Below are 14,508 nucleotides of genomic sequence, written 5' to 3'. Positions count from 1 at the left end.
CTAGACAGTGTTCCCACAACATATGATCTTAATAATATTTTAAACTTCAAAGGAAAAATGAAACAGAAGCAATAACATAAATATATTTAGCTTTGAAATCATTAGTGAATTTAAATAGTTTAATCCGAAGTGTATTCTGATCTTGAGTTTTAGGATATTTACAAGCATCTAACTTTGTTGAGTTTATTATATATAATATATATATTATATATTTATATATATATATTAATAAATATAATTTGAATTACGAGTTATCACAGTTCAGTGTTCAGACTGGTATACATTAGCTCCTGTGAGAAGTGGTCAAATTCCTGCCCCTTTTCTATGACATAGCTGCAATATAGACCATTCTAGGAGAGAAAGTTGAAAGGGAGAAAATCTGCTCTCCATTGAGAAATGGGAGACAGTATTTTTGAAAGCTTGAAACAGTGTTAGGTCAGTTTAAAAATAACAATAAACCAAATTTGGCAGGGCTGTTCTGCTAAATATGGTTGAGAAGCAAAGGAATTGCTCACTTTTCCATGATTACCTGAGCCATTTATTTTGATACCCACTAGTGGAAAATCCAACAAGAACCCTTCCCTTCCTAGGAACAAAATTCAACTGCTAATGAAAAGCTGGCTTTCATGAAGTCTAAATCAGCTGCCTCGGGATAACACTTCATTATACCTTATGGTAGCAACGGCCTTGGATTTTGGGTATTTAATACTGTGCTTTTATTTGTTGTTTTTGGTATTCTTTCAAAACATATTGTTGTATTTTTACAAATGTTTCCAAGTTGAAGGGTGGGATAATAATTTCTGTGTTTATAGTTCCTATCCAAGGATGTAACCATGTTTCTTTCTTCTTCTTCTTTCTTTCTTCTTCTTTTTTCTTCTTTAGAGAAAGGTCTCTCCTTGCTGGGCTACCATGTGCAATTACACGTTGACAAACATGTGAACAAAATGGTTGCCTACCAAAAGTCATATAGGAAGCAAACACCATGTGGGATGGATTCTGGAGGTGGGTACCAAAACTTATTACAAAGAGGATACCATCCTATCACAGTCCAAGAGACTGTGAATCTGACAGACTGCGTACTGGGTATGAACAAGTTGGTCCTACTTTCCTTACGTAATATAAATAAATAATAACACATTGTAAGTGTAAGTGTAAGTGCAAAACCACAATGTTAGATGCTTATGTTTCTAGCTTACCATCAGTTCACATAGATTTGGTCAGGAAGGCCTTCACTTGGCAGGGAGACACAGAAGTGAACCTTGGGTTTGCTTACCTCAACCTTTTGTTCACACGCAGAGAGCAGAATCCTGTCAGTGGTCCCATGTGCACAAGTCTGGCTTATGCATGAGACTGTCTCTTTAATGGAGGAGGCACAAAGCTGTCAGGAACTTGTCTGCACAAGGAAAATTTTTTTATTTCAATGGAATTTACATTTTGCTCCATTTCTGGTATCACTCTCCCAGCTTCAGAAGCATTTATCAGAGCTTGCTAGACAACTCAAAAGCAACCTGACAGTCAATCTTAGAGGGGAAACTCAAAGGAAAGAAACCCTTCTAATGCCCCTCCAGGAAGTGTCCATTATACAGGAAAGGTCAAACTGAACACTACAGGGACTCAGTTTTGGAGCAATTATGCATTCCTCACCAGCCAACAAAACATGAAATGGTGAACATATGCTAAGGTCAAGACTCTCATGCATCCATTTATTTCCTATTCCCTTCCTTCTACTATGAAAGTCAGGCTGCTGTGGAAATTGCAGCAACGTTAGACAATGGGTTCTTCTGAAATATTTCCAGCTTTCCAAAGATGGTTCTGCTATCTTAATGGAAAGAAAATAACTATCTTGTCCTGAACTGGGAGTGAGGAGTGGGGTTCGCAACTAATTTGAGGAGCACGTGAATATGCTTTGACATCACAGGCTCTATTAGATCAGATTATTTTTTTTAAGTATGCTTAATTTCATTGTATAAATGTTGGAAAATGATTATTATATAAATGCAGGAAGATGAAATTTACCATGAAACTTCAGTAACCATCTTTGCAGGTGTGGGTCTAGAGCTTTGTTTGCCTCAATAACAAAGAAATATCTATGGATTATAGTCCTTCCTAGACCACAAGTATGTTTCTCAGCATACTGATGAGTTCACAGAAAATTACACAAAGGACTCCTCCGCATAAATACAAACCCCAATTGGCCAAGGTTTTATTTGCATGCTCAACCCATACAATATGCCCATGTCCATTTGTACTCATGTGTGCTCCATTTCACAGAGGAGTTCAAATTTCCCCTGATGAGTTCCTGAATTTGTGGGGGGGAAACTGGGATCATGCATGCCAATCACATGCCCAAACACTAGCAACATGCCAGTTGTATACTTGGCAGAAATGTCTGACAGAAATGAAATATGGAGGACCCTATATACATACAGTGGGCCCTTGGTATCCTCTGAGATTTAGTTCCAGGATCTCCTGTGAATATCAAAATCTGTGGATGCTCAAGTTCCATTAAATATAATGGCAGAATAAAAGGATGTTCATTATACAAAATGGTAAAATCAAGATTTGCAGTATGAAATTTGCATATTTTTGTTAATATTCTCAAGGTGTGGATGCTTGAAGCCATGGAGAAAGAATCTGTAGATACAGAGAGCTGACTACAGGCATATGTACAGTTGGTTCCTCCACACAAACAGGAATTTTAAACTAAACAGGCTTCCAATTCATGCAAAGAAGCCGTCCATACACACAGACATCTGTGTGCACAGATCCCCTGTCACATCTTTGCTGAAGAATATACAAGCATGCACTTGCATGCATGGGCATGGGGAAATTGGTATAGTTTTACTTCCACCCACACACATATATAGTCATTGCATGGGATTCATGTCAACACCACCACATCAAACGTACATTCACTATGGAGTGGCCTGTGTGTTGAGTAGGGGGTGTTGTATACCAGTGTAGTTTCTCTTTTCTGAATGGATTGGTCTTTCAAAAGGGTGGGTCTTTCAAAAGGGTCTTCTGTATCCCATCCTCCCAGTTATCTTTGCTTCTGTTTGGTCTTGTCTTAAACTCTGACACAACCCTATTTTCTGTCTTTTTTAGCTCCAGTTCGAGGCTCTGGTCCACATACTCCCACTTTAAAAGATGGATGGCTAACAGAGGCCAAGGGCTCATTTTGTGGTGACACTCAGTTGTAGAACTCCTTTCCCATGCACAACTGGATTCTTCTTCTGAGTCACTGATGGCAACTAATACGGACTTTAAAATAAAGAGCACTGTTAATATGTGTATTTAGGATTCGAATTTATGTAGTTTTAAGCTGTTTTAATGTGCTTTTGTTCTGCTTGAAATTAATTGTAAGCCACCTTGACACCCAATCTTAATAGAAAAGCATGATAGATATTTTTAAATATTTACATTTGTTATGGTGCAAAATATTACTTTCCTTCCTACATCCTGACACCTATGGATTCTATATCCTCCAGCTGTCCTGGTTTGGCAGGAACAGTCCCAATTAATCTTCTGTTCCCCTACTTTTTCAGCTGTTTTTAAATGTCCCAGCTCCTCTCTCTTCTTCCCACTTGCCCCCTTTGATCCCCTTCTTCCTTCATGTGCTGCATACTGAGTTCAAACTGCAAAAGTAGTTTATATTCAGTTAACTCAGCAAGAAGGGAAGGAGAGGAGAGAGTGGAAATCTGCCATTCCCAATAGACCCAGACAAAAGCAAGCTGCTGCAGCATTTCCTAGCTTATGTGTTCTTCTTCATTATAACTGTTGTCACCTTGACCACAGTTTGATATTGTTTGGCCATACATGTCCCAGTTTTCATTTGTGAAATGTTGGAGGATATGTGATCGTAGCACTAGTTTTAACCCTATCTTTAAAACATCTGTTGGAATATTCTCCTAACACCAACAGTATCAAAATCCAGACCTAAACTGAGCTTTGTAGTTTCTATGAAAGCCAAACAGCACCCTAGTGCTTAGAAACCAGTTCTTAAAGAACTGTTCCCTTGTGTAAAGTTACTAAGTGCAATTCAGATAGTGTTCACAAATTTGCATTCTCTGCTCCTTAGCTCCCAGTCACAAGGATTAGACATCCATTAAATTAATTGAAATGTGTTTAATTTTGTGTGTGTGTGCGCACGCACATGTATGTGCATGTGGCAGAGAGAGAGAGATTACTATTTGCTAGCTGAATTTTACAGTATGATCATAAGAACACTGCCATTTACCTGTCTTATAATATTGATTATCACTTTTGCAGTACCTTACCCAACTGTGCAATTTCTGAAAATTAAAACTAGTGATAGAAGAAATATTAGCATTTTAAAGGGAAAGATTTGTAATGGAGTTAATCTCCAGAAAAAAATAATAATAATTAATGATTTATTGAAACTCAATCTATACCTTATAGTAAAAAGAGGGCTAAATTAATCTAGCGGCCCATGTCCTATTTGATCTTGGAAGCCTAACAGCGGTCCACCCTGTTAGTACTTAGGATGGAGCCGCCACGAATATCAGTGCGCTAGGGCATATGTCCTGAGAAAGGAACTGCCAAAACGAGCTCTGAGTATCCTTTGGACCAAAAAACCCTATGGATTAAGGGCCGGTCACCATAAGCTGACAGGCCAACTTTGGAAGCATATCCACACCAGCAGCACCACACACTAGTATAAGTTTATAACTTCAGGGCTTACAATCCTACAAACTTGTTACAGTAAAGCATTAACCAGAACATATGCTCAGACAAGAACTGCTAACAATGTGTAAACTCAGCGGCAACATAAGATTACGAGAATTATAATTCGTTGGCTTCATCGTGGCCCTATACGATTGGCCAGCCAACCACAATGCACGTTTTGACATGGGAGAAAAGGACCTGAACGTATCTTGTTGACATGTAAATTCTGATGCAGTATTGGAACTGCTGACATTTCCATGATCCCTGCCCCATTCACATGGACCTCCTCCATATTTTGTTTAACACTATATCCCTCTTAGGCGGGAGTTGGGATAAACATGACCTGAATAAAAGCCAAAGTAGGTTCCGTTGTGTCTTGAAAATATAAGAAAGGAAACAAATAAAGATTGTTCATGCCAACCTGTGGTATCCCAACAACTGCAACTATTTGAGGTGACGTTTGCGAAAAGAAATGGTCCTTTCCCGTCTCATTCCCGCATAGACCAGCACTTAGGCTCTGTCTGCTGACAACACTTTTAACCACAATGTTATCCTTCCTTTCCCTTATCTGTTCTAGTCCGTTTTCCCCCCTTCTTAGTTATTCTCTGAGAAAGTTGCTACACACTTGATGTTACAAATGGATGGCGTATCTCCTGTGAGGAACATTCCATAGTTGCTTGCATTTGCTTCATGTTGAGACCACATCGGAACCATAAACATAGGCTCTTTCGTTCTTTCGCCCAGCAAACACCAGCTAGCTGTATGTTGTCTCTTTATCAATGACAATGTGTAGTGGAGGAGCAAGCAAGAACAACACTACAATAATACTTAATCCCTCCCCATCTCCAAAAATATAGTCATTAATGCTTCAACCCGATGTTTACTCCACAACCCACATCCAATGTACCGTCTGGCTTTCCATTGTCTGGATGTTTGGAGCTATTGTTAGAATTATGAATTCTGTGGTTATCCACACATTTGCCAGCTTTTAAAAAGACAGACCCTTTTAAATAAATTGCTTCTAATGATTTAGAAATGATATACCAATGAGAATTTTAATGCTGCCACAACGCACCGACCCTGTCGGTTTGCGTAACTGGCACACTGGCAGCCGCCCCACTCAAGATTAACTGCAGTCCAGGCAAGTTATTTTGTTGCATATGGCAAAAATTCTTACCCGGTCCCGGACAGTAAAATAATACTCAACTAATACTATAATAGATCAATAACATACCCCCCCCTTGGAAGAACTGCTAAAAATCAACCCTGATAGGTTTGCCCTTAGGGTACCATCAGTTGACAATGTCTGAAGGCACCTAACAACAACAAAGTAGTAGTAAATAAGCGAAAACTTGGAAAAACTACTTTTCAAAAAGACCGTCCCACATTAAGCTACTGGTCAGTTGTCCTGGGGATCCGCGGCGCTGTAACCCCCACAGACATTTTCCCAAGTTTGAGGAATAACACACAATTCATTCCCCTTCATGAACCAAAATCTACTTGCCTGAATCTATCATAACAAAGTTGCCAGCTCCAATGAAGAAGAAATTAAAATCAGTGCTAAAATAACTTTCAGCATACAGGGATAACAGCGGAAGGATTTGTCTCATTTTACCGTTCCTGTCCTTAACTGGTCTGGATATTATGCTGGTCCCAAGAACCCTACTTCTAGAAAAACTGCATAGTTTTCACCCATAAAGCATTTTTTAAAAAAACCAAATATATGTGCATCATCCTTCTCTCCCCATTTTGGAACACTTATCTCCCTTGATATTATTCCAGAGCCAGCTTTAACATTCATGATGGTTAAGCTTATTTCCCTCTACAATAATGGGATCATAGGACGTATTCCAGAGCTCGAAACAGTACAAAAGCTCTATAGTTATGACACACAGCACTTTAATAAATAAAAAAACAAAACAGAACCCTCCCTATAGCTTACAAAGCCCACAGAACAATGTTGTATGCATGCCACTAGAACGAGCATCCACTGAATCCAGTGCAGCCATCCCAAGAAAGCGTGCATAGGATTGTATTGCCATTCATTGTGTGATTCAACCCAACTTCTCTTTACAGAGATTTGTTATAAAGCTGTTGCCATTGTCACAAACATTGATATCAAAGAGATCAGCGCCGCTCTGAGGGGGGGGAAAAATTCTATATCTATATTTGACCATTGGTTAGAGCATATGACAAGGTTTGTTTCTCAAAATAAATAGGCTATATGCGTACAGTGGCAAAAACATACATTTCCCATCCAATTAAACTTAGTTGAGGTAGCAACATTAATACAGGCCAGAGAGGAAGCATATGTAATCACCTGTACAAGGTGTTGTTATTCCTGCCTGAAGCGATGCAGGATGAAAACAGAACAACAAGGATCCTCGTTCACTGGTCTCCAAAACGCTTCTCATCCTGTATGTAAGAGTTCTGTTCCGGGGGAGGGAACAAACCAGTTGTTGGTATTACCTCCAAATTAAAACAAATATAAAGCCAAATTTCTCTACGTTTTCCTTTGTACACAGGTACGCCCAGAACAAAGGAGACATCTAGCCAGTACCTTGCCTTTGTGTGGCTTCATTAATGCTTTCCCTATGGAATGCCAGCTCTCAATTACTAATCCTGGTCCACAGCAACCTGAGTAGTCATTTACAGAGCAACATTGCTGATTAAGCACACTATTTGGAACCACGTTCCAAAGACGTCAATTGGACTCTTCAAACAACCCAAGAATTAAATAAGCTTAGTATTGTTGGGGAAAGCAGTGTGAAAGACAGGGAATGTCTGAGGTGGGTTAAGAGGTTGCTGAAAAACCACTTGGCAGCAAGGATTGAAAAAGGTGTGGGGAACATAGATGTGCTCCAGTGGAAGGCGATATCCTTTCAGGAGACCTAAAGCGTAACAAAACTGAGAGCGACAGAAGTACATACGTCTGCATTTGGGGACTGTGTTATTAATTCAAATCTAAAAGCAACGGAAGGGGGAACTTCTTTCATCCCTGAGAATGAAATTCATTCAGAGAAGCTATGGAGGCTCATTCAATGGTAGCTGGCAGCCGGACGCAAAAAAGCGGAAACAAAAAGTTCGGACATTTTTGATATTAAAGTTCTTTGTGCACTAACTCGATTTTGAGACCCTAGGGGGAATGCGGGGTGGTAGTACTAATGGTGGAAATGGTGTCATGGGAAGATATTGACTGCCCTTTTTCGCCTCCTTCTGTCCTTCCCTCCTGACCTAGGCATGGGCGATGAAACCTTTTAAGCACGGATTTTTTACTGCAGATCCATGCCCCACGTCGGAGTGCATCTGTACCAATCCTGACCACCTGTACCCAAACCAGACTTCTCCTGTCATTGCAAAATTCCCATTCTTTAAAAGGTTGGCGGGACGTTCTAGATCCAAAAATATGGGAGTGCCCCATGATCACGTAAGTACAGGATGACTCTGACCACGGGCACGGAGACATGCGATTACCAATCCATGCTTAAAGGGTTTCCACCCACTGTACGCTGGAGGGAAGTACAGAAAAGGGCAGTGAGATGATATGATAAAGCGGGAATGGTCATTTGGAAAAATGGTATCGGATCCTATGCGACTCCAGGAAGAGAGGATTTAGCCCAATGGATCCCATATTGAAATTCCTAACCATGCATTTAGGCAGATAGTGGTTCACCTTCATATAAGATTTTTTGTTGTTTTGTCGCGAACATGACCTTGTTGCTTATGTTGTCTCTGGTCAACTCAAATTATGGATATATCTCAAAAGGTTTCTTGGAAAGATTTTTTCAGAACAGTTTTTCCATGCTCCTATAGCTGAAGCGTTGTTGTAACTTGCTCAGGTGGATCGCCAGTGATTTCCAGGTTTTAACCGGGATTTGAACCCTTGTTCCCAGAATCCACTCAACGCTTACATCATGCTGGCTCACACGGGACATGGCTACTTCACAAGATTTTCACTAAACCGTTTGACGATATGATGTTTTGAAAACAATGCTGGTGTGGGATAGACTGATGACTCCTATCTGAACCGAGGATAACATGTTGTAAGCCTATTTAGCCTCCTACCTGTCATTAATAAGCTGTCGGCTGCCGAGGAGAAACTAACAGGAGTTAGTTCCTCTGTTTTAAATTCAAAATTCTTCTACTGCAAAATGCCTCTTAATACAAAAAAAAAGAAGCCTATAGTCTAGTTCGCTATTTATCCTAATACTACTAGGCAATCTTATCAGATACAGTACTGTCAAGAAGAGTTTGCCCTCTCCCCAGGGGATTTTTTAATTGGTATGGTGCTATAGTGAACCATGCAAAGGGCCATGGAAACGACAAAAGAGATGATTTTCAGTGGTGAAAATCCAATTTGCCGCCATTGCCAAAAAACCAGAAAATAGTTTCAACAGCCATTCATTTCATTTTACCCATGGTATTCTCCATTTTCCGTTCTGAATTCCTGTCAGCATTTTTTTTAACTACTTAAGACGATTGGAAGTCGTCTTTCACGTTTATGATTTTTAATTTATTAAATTCTACTCATCTTCATCCCCTAAATCCTTACTATAGTTGATTTTTTTTTTTTACCCAAACAATCCTCCTAAATTCATTGTCAATGGTTCTACTTAGTTTTCCACTACATATCCCTATGCACCCTTTTTAATCAAAAAACGATTCTTTAGGCTATGTTCACATGAGAACTTTGAATATAAATTTTTTAAAAACCACTTTTATTTTCAGGGAAACGATTTGTTTTTATCTCACAGTTTGAATAAAAAACCTAATTGAATATTACTTAATTGTCGTTACTTCTTTCCTTTCCATTCCTCTTTCATTTAAAACGACATTTATTTCAAAATGGCATAAAAATTGAGCAGCTCATTTAAATGTCTCCAAACTCACCTTTCAAAATGTTAGCAAAAGACAAGTAGAGAAAAATGGTTATTCATTGAATCCCACCAAAATTTATGAAAAGGGGACCTTTTCATTATCTAAGTTTAAAATGTAATTTATTTTCTCTTACAAAATAAAAGCAAAACACTTGTCCACAGGGGGAATTCACATTCATTTTTGTCACGCGGAGATGCGGATCACGCGCTGATGCCTATTATTTGGTTGTTTTTCTCATGTTTGTTTTGTGTTCTCGAATCTTTAGTCATTTAACTCTAGTGTTATTTACCACATGCCATTGTTTTGGATTTAAAATGGAGCCTGCCCCCTCAAGAATTATAAGAGTGATCTACATCGATTTTGACCGCTTTCACACTGCTGGACATTATGCGTCTTTCAGGAAAAGTGTGGTTGGGGGGAACCGATATCAAATCTCCTGTTAAATGAGCTTTTTGCCGCCCCCCCCCCCCCCCCCGAAAAAAAATAGGAATTTAATGCATCAGGACATGATGCTGACCCCCAGGATTCAACCTGGTATTCATCCTGGATGTTTTTTTGAGTGGTGAATGGGGCAACAGATATCTGGGACCATTCAAATGAGTCGGTCTTATTGTTGTATGTTAGATGATCCCTATTCTCTTATTTATTTTTGCCTGAACCATTGGAAATTCCATCTAGAATATAGAATTGGAAGAGATGCAGGGCCATCCGTCAACCCCGCCATGCAGGAAATCCAATCAAAGCATCCCACTAGATGGCCATCTAGCTCTGCTTAAAGACCTCCAAGGGAAGGAGACTCCACTACACTCCGAGAGGTTTGTTCCCCTGCGCACCGCCCTTACTGTCAGGAAGTCTTTCCAATGTTGAGGTGTGAATCTTCTTTCCTGTACCTTGCATCCATTGTTTGGGTCTGTTCTTTGGATCAGCAGAAAACAAGCTAGCTTGCTCCCTCCTCAATAGAATCCTTCAAATATTTTAAACCGGGCTTATCATATCACCTTCTAACCTTCTCTTCTCCAGGCTAAACATCCCAGCTCCCTGAGTCGTTCTCACAGGGCAAGGTTTCCCCGACCTTCACCATTTTAGTCGCCCTCCTTTGACATGCTCCAGTTTCTCGTGTCCTTTTTGAATGTGCCGTGCCCAGAACTGGACCAACAATATGCAGGTGGGCCTCTCTGGACCAAAGCAGATAGGTCGGCACTATACTTCTCTTGATCTAGACCACTTATACTTTTATTGATGCAGCCAAAATTGCATTGACCTTTTCGCTGCCGCACCATACTGTTGACTCATGGTCAATTGAGGTCCTATTTTTTTGGACTCCTAGATCCCTTTCACATGTAGTCTCCTTCCAGCCCCAGGTGTCAACCCCCCCATCATATCTGTGTATTTCATCATCTCCTCTTCCCTCCCCCCAATGTACTGAGGCACACTACTTCTGCACTTTTGGACCCAGTTTGCAGCAAATGAAATAGCTGCCAGACAAAAGGACGCGAAAAATGGGAGGAGAAGAGGGAATCGGGACATTTCTAACGCAGCTGAAAGCGTGAATGACAGAGGATTAATCAAGGGACTGTTGCTGCCAACTCAAGACAGTTGGAGTGTATGGTATTCTGCTTTTGTTCATGGCAACCCCGATGATAAGAGACCTCCAAACCACCCTATCATCAACAGTCCTGATCAGGGTGATTTCTTAAACCCACCTGTAACACAGTTCTTTCAGCTTGCTCCACTGTTCCAGCTTCACAACCATACATAAAAATTGAAATATGATGGCTATGGACAATCCTAATTTTAATATTCAATGAACATTTTTATATTCAGGAATCTTGTCTAGTTCCTTTTAGCTTTCCTTCCAAAGTCCTATTCTTTGATGCTTGACCTGCCCGGCTCCCATTAATGCCTGAGCCACAAATATGGAACCTCCCTCTTACAACTTTTGAATGTCTTCATTGTCTCTCGTTAACGTTATTAAATCATCTGTGATCATTACAGTCGGCCCTTCTTATTACACTGATTTTTTTTATACACGGATCACGATACACGTGTTTGAAAAATGTTCCAAAAAAGTATAAAATTACCTTGATTTTCCATTTTTATAAGGGACACCATTTTGCTATGTCATTATAGTTAAGGGACTTGAGATACACGGGATTTCGTTATACACGGGGGGATCTTGGAACCAAACCCCAGCTGTATAACAATGGTTCCACTGTATTTTTTCCTTAATGGGGGTCAATGTGAACATGCCTTTGAGTTCTTCTTGATTTCCTTTAGTAATCATTCCAAGTCTTTGCTATTTTCTGGCATTATTTATGGTTTTTTAGCCACAATCTGCTCCTGTCTGCTTTGCAGAGAGAATTGAATTCTCCATCTTTTGCTTCACAATTATATCACTGTTTTATTCCTTAATTGGCCATCCAGTCTGTATACAGTCCACTCTTTGGTTGCTGAAGAATGTGCTTGCATGACCATACTGAAGGCCTTGCAAAATTCAGCTCAGTCATTCTTCCTGCTTCATTTTTTGATTCTAGGCTAAATTTTCTTACAGTCTTTGATTTGTCTGTGTTTCACTTTTCTATTCAGTCACCTCATGATTAAAGAAGTCCTGTTTTAGCATGTGGAGTTTCCTCATGTACTACCGCCACATTCTACTTCCAACTTCTTCTTCTTCTGGATCTTTAGTTGGCCCATAAACTTGGATTATAGTTTTTTTGACAGGTTTCCTGGACACATTATTTGATATCATTAGATGACACTTTACGTTATATCCTTTTGACTGTTTTTGCCACATCTCTCCCTATCAAATGGACCCTTCATCTTAGATATTTTCTTAACATGCTGTGTGGGAACAGATATAAAAAACTCGAATCTGTCTACAATAGATTCAGATTTGAGCAGTCAGAGCCAGAGATAGATATAGCCGTTAGGAAGGACCAGAGGAGGAGATTTGATTTTTTATTTTATCTAGCATTTTATTTTTTCAGTAAGAACTTGAAGAAAGCTATGCAGACGTATATTTTGGAAGTACTGTTGTTACTGGTTTTAATTAAGTAAATAGTAGAAGAAGGTTAAGAGTACGTAGATACGAGTGAGCGAGAACAGAAGGTGTCTAAAGGGGGAACGTTATGTAGACGGCCGACTCTAGGATTGACGAGACGATGAAAAGAACGGAAGGAAGGACTGAAAAGGGAGTAGGGAAAGGCTGAGGATCGGAGCGGCGAGAGGCGAGATTGGAATGGATTGGAAAGGAGAAAGAACCTTAGAAGGAAGGGAAGATAATAAAAGAGGGAGTGTTGCGAAGACATTAACAAGAAAATGGAGATAAAGGGGTATAACCAAAGTTTGCATATATCAAATAGCTTCTGCTTTCTCTCTTTACCCTCAAACCTTTAAGACGCATATTACTGCATACTGTTATGTAAAAAATTAATTACGAATTCAGTGTATATTACAAAATAAGTGGATTTAATGACCTAATGATGTAACTGTATTGTAATTGCTGATAATTGATGAGGAATCATGCCATATATGCTCTGAGTGTATTGTTTCATATTCAAGACATTTATTTTTAATTAATTAAAAAAAGAATCATTACGTGATACTTTGAATGGAACTAGCATAAGTCGATGTTTATTTTGTTTGTTTTGTTCAATAAATCTTACTTTTTGTATCTCTATCTCTGTTTTGGATGGTTTTAATTTAACAATTAACAATTAAAACAATAAATAAACCATCTTATTCTTCTTATTTTAATTATTATATTTTAAATATTCAACATGCATTTACAGTTAACCTACCGACAAACACAGCCACTTGCTCCAATATCGTTGGTTACAGTTGGTACCCGGGTTCGCAATTTAATTCGTTGCGGCTACATTTCGTAACCCGAAAACACAACCTTTGCACCGAATGCCATCGGGCGGCCTAATGGAACAAAAAAAACTTAGCTCTCTGCTGCCCTACGGGGCGAAAAATAGCGCCGAGGTTTTTCGTAACCCGAAAAAACCATTCGTAAGCGAAAAACACATAAATCCCTATGGTATCTTTTTTCGTAATCCCGAAAAATTCGTAAGCGGGTACTCGTTGATCCCGGGGGTACCCACTGTGTTTGAAACTCTACCGATCCGAGAGGGAATTTAAGGGTAAAGGGGCAAGGATGAGTGTGATAGACATGCAAGAGTCGGAACTGTAAGATGTTACCCAAAAGAAATGGGGAGGGGCAAATTGTGTTTCCCCCCAACTATGTCAGAATGTTCTTAACTGTTTGCGGAATTGCTTAGCTCTAAGAATGCGGGTGAGAGGTTGGGGTAATCGAAGGATTGTTTCATCTATATTCTACCCGTACTAACAGTGGGGCGTTCAGGTTGATAAAGAAATAAGAGATGTTTTATTTTAGGAATAGGCAAGAATGAAAGCACAAATACACCTATTAATAATTCAATCAGGGATACCAACAAACTAGCGATGTGGAAATTGGATAGTGGAGGCTGACTGTTTGCTCGAAGGGTGTTTAATTATCAGTCCGCAAAGTCTGGAATGACCTGTGGAGGAGATCATCTGCCTATATTAACATCTTGGAGGCCCTAAGAAGGCAATAAAAATGATCTCTTCAAAAGGCATTCCCAAATGCCCTACTCAGAATGTTCACTCTCAGTTGGGGAATTATTGTTTTAATGCTTATTTTAATGTGGGAGGGAGATGGGAATAAGATTTTTATAGTTTGCTAGTTTATTATTTGTGGTTTGTTGTGTTCTCTTTCTCTTGATCTTAGTGTTGTACCCGCATGATTCCATACAGGAGAGGCGGGATACATTATTATTAATTATTATTACATTATTATTATTCACAGAAAGTAGGGTTTTGGCTAACGAGCATGTCTGAGGGCAACACAGCGAATGCAGGAAACCCGCTGTACACACATGCGGCTAGCGGCTGGGACTA

The sequence above is a fragment of the Sceloporus undulatus genome, chromosome 3 (assembly GCF_019175285.1).
Source record: "Sceloporus undulatus isolate JIND9_A2432 ecotype Alabama chromosome 3, SceUnd_v1.1, whole genome shotgun sequence".
NCBI classification, from domain to species: Eukaryota; Metazoa; Chordata; class Lepidosauria; order Squamata; family Phrynosomatidae; genus Sceloporus; species Sceloporus undulatus.
This window is presented reverse-complemented; position numbering follows the sequence as displayed.